At 41.1% G+C, this 19,502-nt stretch overlaps 1 protein-coding gene across 1 annotated transcript in view; it reads right to left on the reverse strand.

The window, feature by feature from the left end:
• ajm1 (apical junction component 1 homolog) overlaps positions 1 to 19,502 on the reverse strand; it is a 38,993-nt gene that overhangs the window by 5,467 nt on the left and 14,024 nt on the right. The gene's annotated exons all lie outside the window — the stretch shown is intronic.

Raw genomic sequence — 19,502 nt, forward strand, 5'->3', positions numbered from 1 at the left:
ACATTTGGTGAAAGTTTAATCTCCACTGGCAGTTTGTTCCACTTGTTAGCAGCATAACAGCTAAATGCTGCTTCTCCATGTTTAGTCTGGACTCTGGACTGGACCAGCTGACCTGAGTCCTTGGATCTAAGAGCTTTTCTTTAAGAAAAATTAAGCTTGCTATATATTCATTAGTGCAAAGTATTCAACTTGGCAACATTGGGTAGGGATTAGATAAAAAACATGGCACTGCAAATTTAGTTCAGCAAGCGTTTGTGCTTTTGCAGTAAATATATACATATTTACCTTATGGAAGTTCTTTAAGTTATCATGGGACAACTACAAATGGTATTGTGTCCGTGTAGATTCTCAATCATCCAGGTCATAGTAATTTTAAGAGCTTGAAAATAAGAATAATAATAACAATTCCTTTATTTGTCCCACAGTGGAGAAATTTTCACGCTACATCAGGAGCAGCAAGAGATAAAAACATAGTAAAAAGATTAAAAGTTAGTGTTTCGTAAAACAAAGAAACTCAATTTCTCCAATCCTCCGTCTCATACAACATTTGTCTGGAGAATTCTGAAAACACCACAACTTGTTAGGATATGAAGGTTAAAGATAAAACATAGACTTATGATATAAAGACATCAAATAACAGCATAACATAACATAGGTAATGATTATGAGGCTCAAATATCAGATGGATATCTGTAAAGTTATGACACATGAATAACGAACCATCCATCCATCCATCCATCCATCTTCCTCTCCGGGGGTCGGGTCGTGGGGGCAGCAGCTTGAGCAGAGAAACCCAGACGTCCCTGTCCCCGGCCACTTCCTCCAGCTCTTCTGGGGGGACCCCGAGGCGTTCCCAGGCCAGCCGAGAAACATAGTCTCTCCAACGTGTCCTGGGTCTTCCCCGGGGCCTCCTCCCAGTGGGACGTGCCCGGAGAAGCAGGGAGGCATCCAGGAGGCATCCTAACCAGATGCCCGAGCCACCTCATCTGACTCCTCTCGATGCGGAAGAGCAGCGGTTCTACTCTGAGCCCCTCCCGGATGACCGAGCTTCTCACCCTATCTCTAAGGGAGAGCCCAGACACCCTGCGGAGGAAGCCCACTTCGACCGCTTGTATTCACGATCTCGTTCTTTCGGTCACTACAGCTCGTGACCATAGGTGAGGGTAGGAACGTAGACTGACCGGTAAATCAGTCAGTAAGACAGCTGCAGTACATCCAGAACGCTGCTGCTCGAGTCCTGACTAGAACCAGGAAATACGACCATATTAGTCCAGTGCTCAGGTCTCTGAACTGGCTTCCTGTCGCTCAGAGAATAGAGTTTAATACAGCTGTGTTTGTGTACAAGTCTCTTCATGGTCAAGCGCCAAAGTACATCTCTGACATGTTAGAGCCATATGAACCAACTGGTACTCTGAGAACCTCAGGGAGGGGTCTCCTGCTGGTGCCCAGAGGTAGGACTAAACAAGGTGAGGCTGCGTTTCAGTTTTATGCTCCTAAAATCTGGAACAGTCTTCCAGAAGATGTGAGACAGGCCTCAACTCTGACAATGTTTAAATCCAGGCTGAAAACAGTTCTATTTAGCTGTGCATATGACACCTGAAAGTATTTTATCTGCACTCTTCACTTTTAAATTAATTAATTAATGATTTTTTTTTTTTTTTTTTTTTTAATGATTTTATTGCCTTCTTGTGATTTTATGTATCTGTAAAGCACTTTGAATTACCTTGTGTACGAATTGTGCTCTACAAATAAAATTGCCTTGCCTTGCCTAAATCGAGAGCTTCGCCTTCTGGCATCACTGCAGACGCCGCACCAATCCGCCTGTCATCTCCCGCTCCATTCGTCCCTCACTCGTGAACAAGACCCCGAGATACTTGAACTCTTCCACTTGGGGAAGGATCTCATTCCCAACCCGGCTGCCTTACTGCCGGCAATACGGACCAAACTCTGACACCGGTCATACAGAGACTGAACAGCCCCTCTCAAGGGGTCCGGCACTCCATACTCCCGGAGCACCCTCCACAGGACTTTTTATGCCTTTATTGGATAGGACAGTGGAGAGAGACAGGAAGCAGGGGGCAGAGAGAGGAGGAAACACATGCAAGCAAGGGGCCGTCCGATGCAGGACTCAAACCGGGGCCAGCTATAGCGAGGACTATAGCCTCTTGTACATGGGGCGCCTGCGCAACCCACTACGCCACAGACCATCCCATCCGAAGAGCTTTCTGACCACCTCTGCAACCTCAGCTCACGTCCGAGCTCCCCGACTCTACTTCCTCATCGGATTGCGTGTCGGTAGGATTGAGGAGGCCCTCGAAGTATTTCCCCAATCGACTCACTACGTCCCTAGTTGAGGTCAGCAGAGCCCCGCCCTCACCATACACGGTGTTGATGGTGAAATGCCCCCCTCCTGTGTACTTTTCACAGAAGGTGGTCACCAAAGTGAAACAGTCTATATATATAAGAGAGAGCTGGGACTGGGAAGGCACAGCTCTAATCGATGGTAGTGTCATCACTCAGCTGATTCTGCTAAGCTGAGATAATAGAATAGAATAGAATAGAAAATGCTTTATTCATCCCCTGTGGGGAGAATTCAAATTGTCACACTAATGCAATGCCAGCTCTTGGTTGGGATGTGTGAATTACCAAAGAGCAACAACAGCAGCTTAACAAAAATGTCTTAACAAGATGCATTAACTGATAAACAAGAATAGTGGTGGTACTTTGCCACAAACTGAGGAGACCTTCCCTTTGTCATTTGCTTGTTGAGAAGTAGGGTCACCAAACAGCTTCAGGGTAGGCTCAGTGAATGGAAGTGAAGAAATAAATGTTCTTGAATTAGTTTTATACAAGGAGATCACATAGAATAGCCTAAATGTGTGACATTTGGCCTAAGTTACAGTTTATATTGATATTAATTTTGGAGGAATTTTTCAAGTTTCCCCCCAAAAAAACACAAATCAGCCACAAACAGTGCAAACAAACCCAAAGTCAAAACAACCAACAAGAAACACCAAACAGCCACCAAGAGACTTAAGGGCCAAAAAGATACATAGCTTGACTATAAAGAGACAAAACATTGAATACTACCTGTATATAGTAGAATTAGAAATTATTTTTATTTCAACATGTACCAAATTGAGAGATAAACAACCAACTAGAATTGCTTAACAACCAATAAAAGACTCGGAATGTCAACCAGGAGATGTAAAACCATTGCTTAAACCCTAAATGATGACAAAGAGACTCAAAACAACCATCTGGATTTGGCCAATATTCATTTATCCATTTTCCATACCCCTTTGTCCTATTCAGAGTTGTGAAGTATGGGTGGTTGGAGCCTATCCCGGTGACGCTTGGCAAGAGGCAGGGTACAACCTGATCAGGACACTGGTCCATCACAAGGCCAACACAAAGAGAAACAAGCCTGTACACTCACACTTATTTTTAGCATCACTAAATGCATGTTTTTGGACTGTGGGAGGTAGCCAGAGTACTCAAAAAGAACATACAAGCTCCATACAGAATGGTCCCCACCGAGATTCCAAACAGGCTCCTTCTTGCTGTGACAGTTGTGACCATTGTAGAGACTTGGCAGCCATGATTCCATGATATCAAAGACACAACTGACAAAGACAGAGACTAATTCAAACTTTCAATCTCCTAAGAGGAGTACTGTCTCACAGAAATATATTAAAACAACACAACTTCTTGACACGACATTCCATGTTGGATTATAATATTTTACATGGTCAACTCTGAACAAGGAAAATCTGCTTTTCGTTTTCGTGCACCAACCACATGGAACCATCTTCAAAACATGCTCATGACTGACACTCTCACTACTCCTGGACATTTTAAGACTGCTCTCAAACCACCTTAATTCAGCGTGCACCTGTTTTTAATACTGAGTTTTCTCTCCTAATATTTTAATTTTGTCTTAATCTTTGTTTTGTCTGTTTTTTCTTCTGTTGTTGTACCTCAACATCATTGTAAATGAGGGAAACCTCAATGATTTTCGAGGCTTAAATGAAGGTTTGAAATTAAATGAAACATGACAGGTTCTCCTCTACTGACTGTGGAGAGTAAAGAAGTCATGCTCATTTTACTATCACTGGGTCCTTTTCCTATTGCTGCTCAATGGACATGATTAGCATCAATTGAGGAGTATGTGTCTTAAAGGTCCTATGGCATGAAATTTTCACTTTTTAAGGTTGTCTAACATTAATATGAGTTCCTCTAGCCTGCCTGCGGTCCCCCAGTGGCTAAAAATGACGATAGACCTAAACCATGCACTGGAAATTATTCTCCGCCTTTGGAAATGTGACCATGCAGATGGCCTGATCGGGAAAGCCGCCGCTTATGACGTGGAGGTTGTTTCCACCCAGAGCCCATGTATGGCTATGCCAAAACTGCCTTTCCCCGCCCACAGCTCTTTGGCCAGCTCATTGCGCTGTATGGATGTAAAAAATCTGTTTAGAGCTCCTGCATCAGAACCTCTAAAGAGCCAGTGGACAGATTTAGTTTTTGTCTGGGAAAAAAACAAATATTTCACCGACGAATGTTTTCAGAACTTGGGCCAATACCGAGCCCAAGGGAGAGCCCAGACACCCTGCGGAGGAAACTCATTTGGCCGCTTGTATTCGCGATCTCATTCTCTCGGTCACTACCCACAGCTCGTCGTGACCATAGGTGAGGGTAGGAACATAGATTGACCGGTAAATCGAGAGCTTGGCCTTCTGGCTCAGCTCCTTTTTCACCACGACGGGCCGGTGCAGAGCCGCATCACTGCAGACACCGCACCGATCCGTCTGTCAATCTCCTGCTCCATTCGTCCCTCACTTGGGGAAGGATCTCATTCCCGAGAGTAAGTAATTTAACGCTCTATAATTGTGTTGCTTTCCTGTATGTACAGTATAGTTATATAGCTTGTTACCACAAGAAAGGGTTTGTATCGTTAGCAGCTAACGTTAGCTAACGGTTAGCTATGCAGCTAATAGTATCTGCAAGCACTTATCTCTGCCAACTGGACTGTTGGAGGTGTTTGCATGCCCATGAGATGGTTAGCTCGCTCATTTTAGACCAAAACCCCCTACTTCAAGCTTCCTGAAGAAGAATGAATCCGCAAATTCAGTGCATTTCATCAGGATAATGATTCAATCATGGTTCCAGAGTCAAAACGGTCAGTCTGTCTGTGTCGTTAGCTCTGCAGGTAACAGTGGTGGGCCATCAGGGCCTGCAAGGCCTTCTCTGCTAGCCTAAACAATAACTTAAACAAGATAAAATGAACATCTGTTTGTGATTTTCTTAATTATTTTATTTCATTTCATATCTTACTATTTTATTGTCTGTCCGTTTCCTTTCCCCTGGCTGCGCTGCTGCCAGACGTGTATTTTGATATTGACGCATTTAACCAATTATATTTCAGCTATCATTGGTTGCCAGGCAAACAAATCTGCCGGGAGGCCAGAACAATCGCGTCTGCTGGCCCTAACTACATCTAGAATGTAGAAGACAGCGTAGCGAACCCCTAACCAATGTTATTAGACTGTCTCTGACGGCTCCCAACAGCCCATTGCAGGCGTAGGTGGTCTGATTGGCTCTAAGCAGACATATGGAAACGTCATTTTAATCACATTCCATGATTGGGTAGATTTTGACATGACGTCTGATGCTACAAAAAAATACATTTAGTGCTAGTCAAGTTGAATTGAATTGAATTCACAAATATTAAGGAGCTTTTATAAGATATAGTTGAGTTATTAATAACTCAACTATATCTAAGGTAAGGTAAGGTAAGGTAAGTCACCTTACCTTACCTTACCTTAGACTATTAATAATAATAATAATAATAATTATTATTAATTAATAATTTACCTAACAACTATTAATAATAGTTTTATTATATTTCCGTTTTATACAAAACATGTATTTGTTTTACAAAATCTGATTTGTACGCCACTTTCAATCAGCAAATTACGAACGATACCCCTGGCTTACGGGCTCTGAGGAAAACGACAAGTTGTATTGTTGGGAGTGTCTGTTGTTTGGTACTGATCGCCATGGTGTTTGGAGCCATAGCGGATTTCCCAATTTGGCTTGTCTAACCAAGGCAGCGGGAAGACACCAAAGCACTGCCGATAGTCCAATAACACGCTGTCAAATAATGCTCCCCCTTCTCAATGCATTCATGACAATGATGGAGCAGAGTCACCTAAATAAAGACAGAAGTGTCAAAATCAAATGGTGAATGACACCCCATTTGTGCATGTTAAGATAACTGCTTGTTAATACAATAAGTGTTTTATTACTTTGCATGTCTTCCAAAAGAGAAAACAATCAGACGCAGGCTAGCAAAACATTATGGGCGTGAAAACGAAACTTAGAAAATCGGCTCAGCGCATGCGCAAAACCACAAAGTAGCAATTCTCGACAAGTAGCAGAAATCGACTGAACACCTGCCATCTGCGAGCTACTGTTCTGTCCAAAACCTTCGGAGAAAGTGGATCTACAGTTGTGTGGGTAGTTCAATAAAGCGCATGTAATGTCTGCACATCGTGTGTTCCCTGCCGCATTAATTCTTCACAAGTAGATTTGAACATTTTACTTAATAATTTTGTAATATAATGTCATCGATGATTTTATGAATCACGTTGCTGTAGTAGTTTTATAGGCTTTATTAAGGGGTGGATTTGATTCAGACAGAGCACCACTGAAGGGTTGCCAACAGTCCCTTGAAATACGGAATCGTCCCGTATTTAGAAACAAAAGTACTGTTCTGTATTGAGCTGAAACGGGACACAATTTTGTAAAAATGCAGGAAATTGCATCTAAGAAATGCAAAATTTTCTGGGGGACGACCCCCAGATCCCCCGCACGAATGAAGTGTCTCTAATTACAGTTGTCAACCATAATGAAGGCCCATGTGTGAAATGCACGGCCCACCACTGGCAGCTAATAGCTCGGTCACTGTCGCTAATGTAACGGCCATGAGGTATGCAAGTGGACACCTCATTTACTGTAACGCGAGTGTTGTGTACTTATTTGTTGTTTTGATAGCCGTCCTGCTGTTGGTGTTATGGCGTGCACGATATCTGCCTTTCCCCTGATTGAAATGACTCGCGCTACGTGCAACTTTGCAAACCAGAGCAATCAGATGAGAATGTCAAAATCCTCACTCCTGCTTTCCCCTTCACGCACGCCTTTTTTGCTGTGTCTTGTGTAGCACTTGCTTGATGTTTGACTGTGTTAGGAGAGTTGTTCAGTAACTAGTTCGTCATATTGTCAAAGTAAGCTCATATAAACAGGTTTCGCTAGTTTTACGGCATAGGGCTGCCGCGCCATCTACGTGCCATAGCGATTCACAAAACATTTGTGCAAGGTACCACGGGCGTAAGTAAGGCCACACCCACACTAAAGAGCTCATTCTGAGGATCCTAAGGAAAGCTCATTTTTGGGACTGGCTGTAATTCTGCACCAAGGCAGAATTTTAGGGAAAAAAAACTCAGATACAGTATTAGGGGACCACTAAAGCCTATAAAAATATATAAAAGCCTCCATTTATTTTCATGCCATAGGACCTTTAAATGGAGCAAAAAACATTTGACATTGGGAGAAGGTATCTGTCAAATCAAAGTTTATTGTGTCAATGAGTTGCTATGACCAGCAATCACCTGCTGGTTATTGAACAGCCTGAATTGCAACACATTGAGCAGATTCATAGACTTTTTTCAACATGTGAGACTAACTTGTAACAACAAGGTGGTTCAGATGTGGTTTGAAAATTCAGCCAAAATGTTGGAAGTTGAAATTGAACCAGAAGATGTCACGAGGTCACATTAAAGCTCAATTTCTGCATCAAAGTAATATCAATTTCATAAATTGGAATTGATATTACTGTATTAATCAAACACAGACTGAAAATAAAATGGCTAAGTCAACTGCATTTACACGGTGTTAGTCGAAGTACAAGCCATATTGACATACACTGTTCAGCCATAACATTAAAACTGCTGACAGGTAAAATAAGTAATACTTTTCATCACATTACAATGCAGTGTTTTCCCAGTAAAACTTGTGTCATAACTTGTTATTTGACTTTATCCTAAATTACTGACAGTTTCCACGTTACATTCCCGAACTCCACAGTTCAGGAGTCACATACAACCATTAAATTAAACTCGATTCAGTTTTATCTATATAACACTAAATTTCAACAAATGTCATCTCAAGGCATTTCAAAGATATGATTAAATTCCCTGTAATACAATCATAAACCAATCAAATCCAATTCATTAAATTCCAAACACAACATATTACTCTGACAATAACTGCACGACTACACTGTACTATATCCCCCACTTTTAAAAAGTAGAAGTTACACTTCACTCTTGTCATAACAGACTTTCAGATCAACTTGGTACTATCTCCCGTTAGCTTACACATTTATCTCAATATTAGAAACAAATGAACACATACTGTACATTACTCTTAATCACACAAAACTGATTTGGGATCCATGTTCCAAACCTAAAGGACTACAAAGGGGAAATTTAAATATTCAAGTATTGTTGCAATCAGACAGAACACTTACTGTCCAGCTCTAACTTAGATTTCCTCAGCATTTCAGGAACATGGCTTAACAAATATTCTCTCAATATTCTGCTTTTAATGTTTCTGGGTACAATGTGTTTAGGAGGAATATAAACAAGAGTCTCAATTAGTCTGGAAAGATAGTTTATAACGTATAATAATAACGTATAAGAAAGCCCTTCGTAAAGCTAGAACTGCTTATTATTCATCATTGATAGAAGAGAATAAGAACAATCCCAGGTTTCTCTTCAGCGCTGTAGCCAGTCTGACAAAGAGTCCGAGCTCTGTTGAGCCAGATATTCCTTTAACTCTCAGCAGTGATGATTTCATGAGCTTCTTTATCAATAAAATTGTTTCTATCAGAGAGAAGATTGATGGAGTCCTTCCCACTATTATCAGTGATGTATCATCAAGTACAGCAGCTTTAGAAGTATCTTTAGAACCTGATTTGTATTTAGACGGCTTCTGTCCAGTTGATCTCTCTGAACTAACAACAGCAATAGTCTCTTCTAAACCATCAACTTGTGTTTTAGACCCAATCCCAACCAGACTGTTCAAGGAGGTTTTTCCCTTAATTGACACTTCCATATTGGATTTGATCAATCTGTCTTTGTTGACAGGATATGTACCTCAGACTTTTAAGGTTGCTGTAATTACACCTTTACTTAAAAAACCTACTCTTAATTCAGAAGTGTTAGCTCATTATAGACCTATATCCAATCTCCCTTTTATGTCTAAAGTTCTTGAAAAAATAGTTGCAGCTCAGCTTTGTGATCACTTACACAGAAATAATCTGTTTGAAGAGTTTCAGTCAGGATTCAGAGTGCATCATAGCACAGAAACTGCACTGCTGAAAGTTACCAATGATCTCCTCTTAGCCTCTGATAGCGGACTTGTGTCTGTGCTTGTCCTGTTGGATCTCAGTGCTGCATTTGATACGGTCGATCACAGTATCTTATTACACAGACTTGAACATGTTATTGGGATTAAAGGAACTGCATTAGGCTGGTTTAAGTCATATTTATCTGATAGATTTCAGTTTGTTCTTGTAAATGAAGAATCTTCCTCACACACCAGAGTAAGTCATGGAGTTCCTCAGGGTTCTGTGCTTGGACCGATTCTTTTCACTTTATACATGCTTCCATTGGGTAAAATTATTAGACAGCATGGCATAAATTTCCATTGCTATGCTGATGATACTCAGCTGTACATATCTATGAAACCAGATGAACCCAATAGGTTGGTCAGACTACAACATGTCTTAAAGACATAAAGACCTGGATGACTCAGAACTGTCTGCTTCTAAATTCAGACAAAACTGAAGTCTTTATCTTTGGACCTGAGCGCTTCAGGGAGAAACTGTCTAGCTATATAGTTACTTTAGATGGTATTTCCTTGGCTTCTAGTTCTACAGTGAAGAACCTTGGAGTTATTTTTGACCAGAATGTATCATTTGACTCACATATAAAACAGGTTTCTAGGACTGCCTTCTTTCATCTTCGTAATATTGTTAAAATCAGGAACATCCTGTGATGCAAAAAAACTAGTCCATGCATTTGTTACTTCAGGATTGGACTACTGTAATTCTTTATTATTGGGCTGTCCTAGCCTAGCAAGCCAGACCCGTACAGTAAAAAGCTGTACAGGGGTCTAGTGACGCTGGATAGCAGTGTGGGCGGGATAAACGGCTGTCTGTCAAGTTCAACGCCACGCAATAGGATGGCGCAACAACCAATCAGAGCGATTAAGAAGTTTTACGTAGTCAACGCGACGGAATTTACATTGTGGTTTGTAGTCTATGGCCTGAAAAGCTGATTTCTCTTAAGCTCTAAACTCTGTAAACTTTAGCAACATTTGAAACATTTTCAGGCGAGAAAGTAGTCGTTTAGATCCCCAAGGTGTTGAAAATCTGACAAAATACCGGCTGTTTACAATTTTGTTCCCATGAATTCGGCGCTGCTAAAGCTAGCCGCAGTGAGCAACGCACTTCTGGTTTTGTCGTTTTGACTACTCTCGTCCCGTTAACGGAATTTGACCGTTCAAATGCCTTACCGGAGAGTTTTGTCAGCTCTGAGACGAAGAGCGGCCCGCTGTCTTTGGTACATCATGCTCGCAATTGACTGGGGATTGCTCTCAGATGTAAGTTTACTTCGTTTCCCTATAAAGCTAAAGAGAGCTAGCTAATGGAACTTTTTTTTTTTTTTTTTACCTCTCTCTGGAACTACACACTGAAACGTCGCACCTCTGTCGTCACTAGGTAGCCCGGCCTCCGACCCCGCTCCTCACGATTTGATTGGCTCGATCAAGTTTTGATTTGGAACGTTGCAAAACGACCACAAGTGACTAGACTAGCCCAGGAGAAAATTCCATTTGCGGCCGCTAGGGGCGTCTAGATTTCTAGGCTAGGGCTGTCCCACATATTCTCTGAAAAGCCTCCAGCTGATCCAAAATGCTGCAGCCAGAGTTCTGATGAGAACTAACAGCAGAGATCATATTTCTCCAGTTTTAGCTTCTCTTCATTGGCTCCCTGTTAAATTCAGAATAGAATTTAAGATTCTTCTCCTCACATATAAAGCTCTTAATGACCGAGCTCCATCATATCTTAAAGATCTCATTGTAAGATATTTTCCTAACAGAGCACTTTGCTCCCAAACTGCAGGTTTACTTGAGGTTCCCAGAGTTTCTAAAAGTAGAATGGGAGGCAGAGCCTTCAGTTATCAGGCCCCTCTCTGTGGAACCAGCTGCCAGTTTGGGAGGCAGAGCCTTCAGTTATCAGGCCCCTCTCTGTGGAACCAGCTGCCAGTTTGGGAGGCAGAGCCTTCAGTTATCAGGCCCCTCTCTGTGGAACCAGCTGCCAGTTTGGGAGGCAGAGCCTTCAGTTATCAGGCCCCTCTGTGAGGAACCAGCTGCCAGTATGGGAGGCAGAGCCTTCAGTTATCAGGCCCCTCTCTTGTGGAATAAACTGCCAGTAAATGTCCGGGAAGCAGACACCCTTTCCACTTTTAAGACCAGGCTTAAAACTTTCCTTTCTGATAAAGCTTATAGTTAGGGATGGCTCAGGTGATCCTGAAACATCCCATAGTTAAGCTGCTATAGGCCCAGACTGCTGGGGGGCTCATCTGTCACACCTTTCCAACAGATATCCTTTGAATGGTGTTACAGTGTTTGTTGTCCCCTCTTTACTGTCCTCCCAAACCCCAGCTGGTCGAGGCGGATGGCCACCCTTCCTGGTTCTGGTTCTGCCAGAGGTTTCTTCCTCTTCAAAGGGAGTCGTTTCTCTCGACAGGCACGCTCAGGACGGGAGATTGGACTGAAGACAAGTTTCTGTGCAATCTGTTGGTTTCCTTAGCTAGGAAACTGTTTTGGAATTGACTCTGTATGAATGAATCGGATTATTTTTAAATTAATTATGATTACAATGAATTTAATTCCAATTGGCTTGAATTGGACTTTATTATTTAAAGGCCAACTTTCGCTGGAAACCACTTTTGTGTCACTCATTTTAAAATGTGGTAGGTCACAACAAGTCATATGAGTATGCGCCGCGCCAAAGTGTAATTCGATCTACTTGGGCTGCACTGGTCATTGAAGGGTCAACCCACTTAGAGACACAGACAAATGAGCGCGTGAGAGAAGGCGAAACTTTGATTCGTCACTCGGTCGTAAGCCTCGCCCATAGCCTTGTATGGCATGGCCACAGCTAATCTGATGGACAGGCGCTCCGCAGCTGAAATGGAGTCGTGTCTGTGACATGCAGATGGGACTGCAGATGGAAATTAGCTTCTAAACTAAAAACTGGTGCAGGTCATCTCTTCACTTTGTAATTAATGTACTTTGCACATGGTCCCTGACTACATAAAATAAATAAAATAAAAAAATAAACCTGAAATCACGGCACCGATTTCAGGTGATCACGGCACCGTAGCTCCATTTCAGCTGCGGAGCGCCTGTAGTTGGTGTCCTGCCGAGAGATCACGGCACCGATCCTCCCGAACAGGTCATCAAACTGGGTCCTGGTGAGCCTGAAATACCGCTGGAAGCGGCCGTCATCCAGACGCAAATCCTGGAGAAGGCGGTGAAATTATCCGAGCTGAATGCACCTCCGGATGATGTCACTGACCCAGACACGACGGCGTGTGCGTTTCAGACGAATCTCGGACTGCCACAGCAGGTACAAGGACACGATGGTACTTATATCAGCCATGGTTGGTGAGAGAATGAAATGGATAGCCCCTTGAGCTATTCGCTCGTTTTTTACTCGCGCGAATAAGGCGAGTAAATTCAATTTACACCCGCGGCAATACTCGCGCGAGTAAGGCGGTGCGAATACATGAAGACATGATTTTATCCGCCAACTTTCACAAATTCACAGCAATGATTGCCAATCGTTGCAGTGCAGCAAGAAACTCCGGGCACAGTTCAAACATAGCGCGCTGTGGGCTGGCAGTGGCACAGCTCAGCTGGGGTCTAGGGGGTGTGCCCCGTGACGTTTTTTTTTTTTTTTAGAAACCAATCAGAGGTGCCTTATTGTCACGTCACGGATATTCATGAGGAAAACCGGAAAAGCCAGTCGTTTGCCACACAGGCCAATTCTAGCTCACACAAAACAGCTTGAAACAAGGAGACAAGGACGATATTTTTGACAGAAACGATGCACAATGCATTCAATCATAGTGGTGACCACAGTAATATGTATATTTGTAAATGAAATAACGATGGAAGTGGATCTGTAAGTGCCTTGAGATGACATTCGTTGTATTTGGCGCTATATAAATAAACTGAATTGAATTGATGATAAATGGCAATGAGGAAAACTGGCTAAATGATGTTTTTGGGTCATAAGGTTGGACATTAAAGCTGCGGTCGGCAACTTTTTTTTAGTCATATTAGCTTGAACTGTCATGGGATTCTGGAAGTAGAATATTAAATAGGCTGTTTAGGAAAAATAACGAAATCTGTAGCTCCCTCTGAAGCCTGTAATCATGCTTGCAAAAACCGAGCGCTCCCGGCTGTTTTTAACCAATCAAGTTAGGGTGGAGGAATCCTACCTGTCAGTCACAGCTTGTGCACACGCTGCTGAGCGTGAGTCTGCCCCAGCTTGTGTGCGCTCACACTGGTGTGAACTCACGTGCACAACCTCGTCCACAGAGGGGGAGGGGTTTGGGGGGGCGATTCTCAGCTTGTTAGAGGTTGGGGGAGGGACCTGAAAGTTGTATCAGTTCGAATTTTCTGACTTTAGACTCGTAATTTTGAAAACCTGCCGACTGCAGCTTTAATTTACTAATAATCATTTTTAAATTTATTAATTTTCTTGTTCTCTGCAATCTTACAATACATTACACTGTAATAGATACAATGTGCATTACATTTCAAATCTATTGATTTCACACATAGGCCACATCCAGATCTTTTAAATAGGTAAAAAGTAAACTGTATTAAAGATACACATTTATTTTTTTGTATAGTCTTTTTGTGAACTTGCTTGTTTATCACATGTCATAGATTATAAAAATAATCACTCAATCTTATTAGGTCCATTAACATTATTCTACCTTGTCTCTTGACATATTTAGTGGCTACTGGAGATGTTTTTTTGTTCATTCACATGAATAGCTGCGCATGTACTGGGCTCAGACATAAGTTTGTTTTTACAACAGTTTTTGTTTCATCTCACAACTAAAAATTGAAAAATTCTTCAGTGTAATTCTTCAGTAATAATGCAATATGTGAACATGATGACATGAAACTGTGATTGTTTGTGAGATGGTTATGGCAAAAAGAAATTTTCTACTGCTGCAACCTTATTGCATATACGTGCAGCTAGACTCGGTGTACCACATTCTAAAGGTTTACAGGATTCAGATCCGGTCACGATGGAAATCCACTTTTTATAAACAACAATGTTTGATTGAATTTGCTGGAATATGGATCAACAATTGTTGATGGATTTCAAATTCAAATCTTGAAAGTGTTGACAAAGACAAACATGTTGATAAAAAAAAAAAAAAAAACGATTTCTAAATTGGGACAGTCTTTCAAAAACAAAGTACATTTCTTGCTCTAATCAATAAGTTTTCTTTCAGGTACGAACAGAATTTACGAGTGATCCAGACCTGTCGTAGGAGTTTCAGAAAATACTTTTTACCTCAGTATAGGGATTTTCTTAGCTATATTACAGGTTCCAGGTCATCCATGGTTATAAATTTACAAGGCATGATGTTTCAAGCTAACAACATAGCAAATATGCTAATGACACTCCTACATCTACTAATCACCCTTCAGGGGCACAACATTATTCTAATCAGAGTCTAGGGCTAGGGACCAACTATGTAAGGTCAAATATCTCAGATGTTTCTTATCTGCTCAATCCATGGTTTCTGCCAGTACAGGCTTTGATCAATCAAAGCGGCCATGCACCATGTCACCATTATAAACTAAGTTGATGGAAAAAACACTAAAAATAAAGTTTAAAGAAACTGATGCAGCAAATAGATCAAAGAAAACACTGAGAGGAAGTAAGGAAGAAGAGAGAAAGTGTACGAGCAAGACACGGGACATAAATAAACATCAGATAGGATTTTACTGCTGGAGAGAGCTCAGAGAAAAACAGGACGACAGACCGATGCAGAGTTAGCTTCAATGTTGCTATCACTAAGTAATGCTCTCATGTTCTGTCCCATTTGTTTTGCTCAGCTCTGTCGGTAAAGTTGTATATGGCAGATTCAAATGAAGGAAATTAACACAATCATGTTCATTTGTCCCTCTGCTCTGTGTAGGCTGTAAATCAGACGAGAATGAAGCCGTGGTTGATCCTTGTGATAACATGAATGACCTTTACTGCAGACATTCTTTACTGCTCGGTATCATGACTAACAGGAAATACACAACATTACAACAGCAGTGTATTTATCACTATCATATTATTCACCGTAGATTTTGTAGCGTTATTGGTTATCAAATATAAGGATTTATCTTAAACCTCGAATTAAGGGCACCACCTACCGGTATCTTAACTTTAGTTACAGTCAGGTAGGAAAACTGTTGAAATATTACGATCCTGGTATGTTAAATTAATAATCAGTTAATAATCAATTAATAATCAATTAATAATCAGTCTCATATCTCGCTACTTTCGTGAAGTTCTCGTTTGGTTGGACAGACATTACGTAAAGAAAGCATACGACACAATCTGTGATTATAACATATATATATAGATATATGAACTATTTATTAAAATGATATGACCAAAACATGAACCTTTAAAACAAACAGGAGATGTATTGAATATGGGTGATTATATAAAACACTTAGTGAATGGAAAATAAAATATGGGGAATGGGGAGATACTGGATGTATTCAAATAGTTTGGGTTGGCTGACTATTTAACGCTAAATACTGACATTTCGGATTAATTTATCATTCTGTGAAAGCCTCGAGACATCCATCAAACCCACTTTAAGGTGAAAACGGGTCGGTCTTACTGTGCTGAAGTTCTGCTTAGTCAGCTCGGAACACGGCAGCGGCCACGCGGGGTCCGAGGGGATTTCTCTTCCGCTCTCTGGGCCTTCCTGGTTGTGGTGGCTGACTTTAGCGGACTTCTCAGTTGCTTCTTTTCACTGGGAAACGGGAACGATGGTGCCGAGGGCTGTGGTTAGATGATCGAATCTTCCGAGTGTCAGTGGGTCCGTTGCTTCTCTGATGAAGTGAACTTAAGTTCACAGAAGATTAATAAAAGGTTGCTTGGAGTTGGTTTTCTGGGTAGGAAAACTTCATTCTGTTCTTATCTTTGTTCGGGTCTTTCTTTCTCGTCTCCGGGGTCTCCTCACTGGGTTCTGGAGGGCTTCCTTCCGGTCGTCCTCTGCATCGCTCATCCTCACGTCCTTCCGCTCTCTCCTGAGATTATGGGAAAACTCCCAAACTCTGGTGAGCTCTTCTCTTCTGCTCAAACCATCTCCAAATCTCTCTGAGCAACTGTTCTCTGCTCAAAAATCTCCTTCTGAAACTCTGGGTTGAAACTCTTCTGGAACAAAAACTAGAAGCAAGAGGGGAGAGAACGAGAGCGAGAGACTGTGTTTTTCGCGGGCTCCGGGTTTTGACTCTCGGAGGCGGGGCGTGACGTAAGCTTACACTACTCTTTCAGCCAATGATATGCCTGAACTGTAGTGAGTGTCTGCCTGGGTGTCTGTGTAAGATGATCTGTGCTATATGGGGATTTCTGGATGAGACAAAAAAACTCTTATTTCTCCATTACTCTGTCTCATAGAACATTTGTCTCGGTGATTCTGAAAACACCACATCTTGTTAAGATATGCAGATTAAAGATATAACATAGACTTGCAATATAAAGACATCAAAATAACACACAACGTGATTGATGATTATGACTTTCAAAATTCAGATGAATATCTATGAAATCGTGACATATGAATAGTGAACCACACAATGTTAATTTTCTGTGTTAACAATGGGGATACCAAACAAATACCAAATAGATACCGAAGGGACATCGTTAAAAGTTAATAGTTGCATATATCTTGTCCATTTTACTGAGTCCTCTGGGATTTAAATGTTCAACTAATCAACACTGCAGACCACTAGGGGGCAATGTGGTTCCATCAGGCAGGTTGGGCATTTTCCACCAAGATCAGTTCTTTGTCAATATTCAAGCCAGAATCGTACAAATTGTCTCTATATGCGTCTTGTGATCAAGCTGGAAACCTGAAAGAAATTATATACGGTTATCAAACACATTTAATATAGTTTTAAGATTCGACTAAAAGTGAGTCTTAGTGAAGTCTTCTCAGTTCGTATGTAGCCATCTGGTCTCTTTCTCTGGTGGGAGAGGGTGTTAAAATGTCAATTCGATTCATGGTGAAGATAAGATAGTAAGTCTCCCACATTTCCAACAAAGAGATCCTTTGTTCATTCGAGTTTATCCCAATTTATGGAGAGCGTCTGTTGCGAGTTCGACTCCCCAAAAACTCTCAAAAGGGTAGAAGGTTAACATAAATTAGCAGTTTCTGTCTCTTTTTCCTTTGTGGAAAGAAAATGAAGATCTGGTTTATATCCACATACGTAAACATCCCCCACAGGAATGTTGGTTTTGTCAAAGTTTGAAAAACTCTTAATCCACACGGCACTGTGACTGCTACAATTTAAACTAAAGTTAGAATGGTAAAGGGACTATACTTGTATAGAGCTTTTCTAGTCAACTGACCACTCAAACCTCTTTCATACTACATGTACACATTCACTCACACAGCACACTACACAGTGCTTTTTGTTCTCCTCATTCACACACATTCATTCACAGATGGATGCATCAGTAGACAACGTGGGAGTTCAGTGTCTTGCCCAAGGACACTTCAACATGTGGCCTGGAGAAGCCGGGAGTCGAACCACCCCTTTCTGATTGGCAGGTGACTGCTCTTCCTCCTGAGCTACAGCTGCACTATATTGTTATTATCTCTGTCTCAATTAGCGCCTCAGTTCTGCTTCAGGCTACCATGGACATAAGTTCTTCATATGTCAAAATGTTTGGTTGGATTTTGCTAATTTCACTTCAACGTCTTGAAAGTTTTCAGCCTTTTAAAATATTCTCTGCAATCTTACAATACATTAGACTGTAATAGATATAATGTGCATTACATTTCAAATGTATTGATTTCACACATAGGCCACATCCAGATCTTTTAAATAGGTAAAAAGTAAACTGTATTAAAGATACACTTTTTTTTTTTTTGTATAGTCTTTTTGTGAACTTGCTTGTTTATCACATGTCATAGATTATAAAAATAATCACTCAATCTTATTTGGTCCATTAACATTATTCTACCTTGTCTCTTGACATATTTAGTGGCTACTGGAGATGTTTTTTTGTTCATTCACATGAATAGCTGCGCATGTACTGGGCTCAGACATAAGTTTGTTTTTACAACAGTTTTTGTTTCATCTCACAACTAAAAATTGCAAAATTCTTCAGTAAAGCTTTAAAGCCCACTTTATTTTGCAAACAACACTGCATCAACAGAAGTGACTTTTCAGCAAGTTTGCCACCGCTGAGAGTAAAAACAAATGATAAAACTTTTTTTTTTTAATTATAAAAAAGATTTTTGTTAAAAATATCATTTCATGCTTAAGCTTTTGATAGGCAGACACCATTTATCTGCAGATATCCTGCCTTCACACAATCTGTGAGCATAAAGAGTATGTGCATGCATCATCTATGGCAGTAAGAAAATAATGCGAGCACTCACAGTAATATCTGTAAATTCATGGCAGATGACTGGGAGTAGGTCATTCCTGGAATCAGTAACACACAGTGCATAAATGATTGGATATTGCTTCAAACTGGTCCTTCACTCGAAGAGTTGTGTAATGGATGCTACTTCTTCTATAGAAGTGTAGCAGTCTTCCGGTCAGTGAACATATTGAGCCCTGTTTTTCCCGGTGCATTGTGGGTAATTGGATCACTGCATCAGTAGAACTGAACCCCCCAGAAAATGCCCAGCTCCTCAGGCAGAACTAATTCCTTCTCTTTAGATTGACCCTCCCCCAGCATTCAACAATCAACACTGACAACCCCATGTAATACTGCTAGATTAATGCTGATGCATCTTATCACTGTGCCTTTTAGTTTAAGTCATTTGTCAATTTTTATAGTTACCTACTTTGGCCATCAACAGCAGTAAATAAAAGAGCTGAAATTTAGATATTTTAAGAGTGAAACAGTTCAAGAGCTGTACACTTTATGTGCTCTTGATTTGTGAAAACTGACTGTTTGGCATGCATATCTAGCTCAAACCTTACATTTATGCTCCTCAGCCACAAACATGTTTTTCAATGATGACATTTAATATTAAATTCTTTGGGCGTAGAATACACCTGTGTTGTGTGCATAAGGTACATCA

The sequence above is a fragment of the Odontesthes bonariensis genome, chromosome 22, assembly GCF_027942865.1.
Source record: "Odontesthes bonariensis isolate fOdoBon6 chromosome 22, fOdoBon6.hap1, whole genome shotgun sequence".
Classification (NCBI taxonomy): Eukaryota; Metazoa; Chordata; class Actinopteri; order Atheriniformes; family Atherinopsidae; genus Odontesthes; species Odontesthes bonariensis.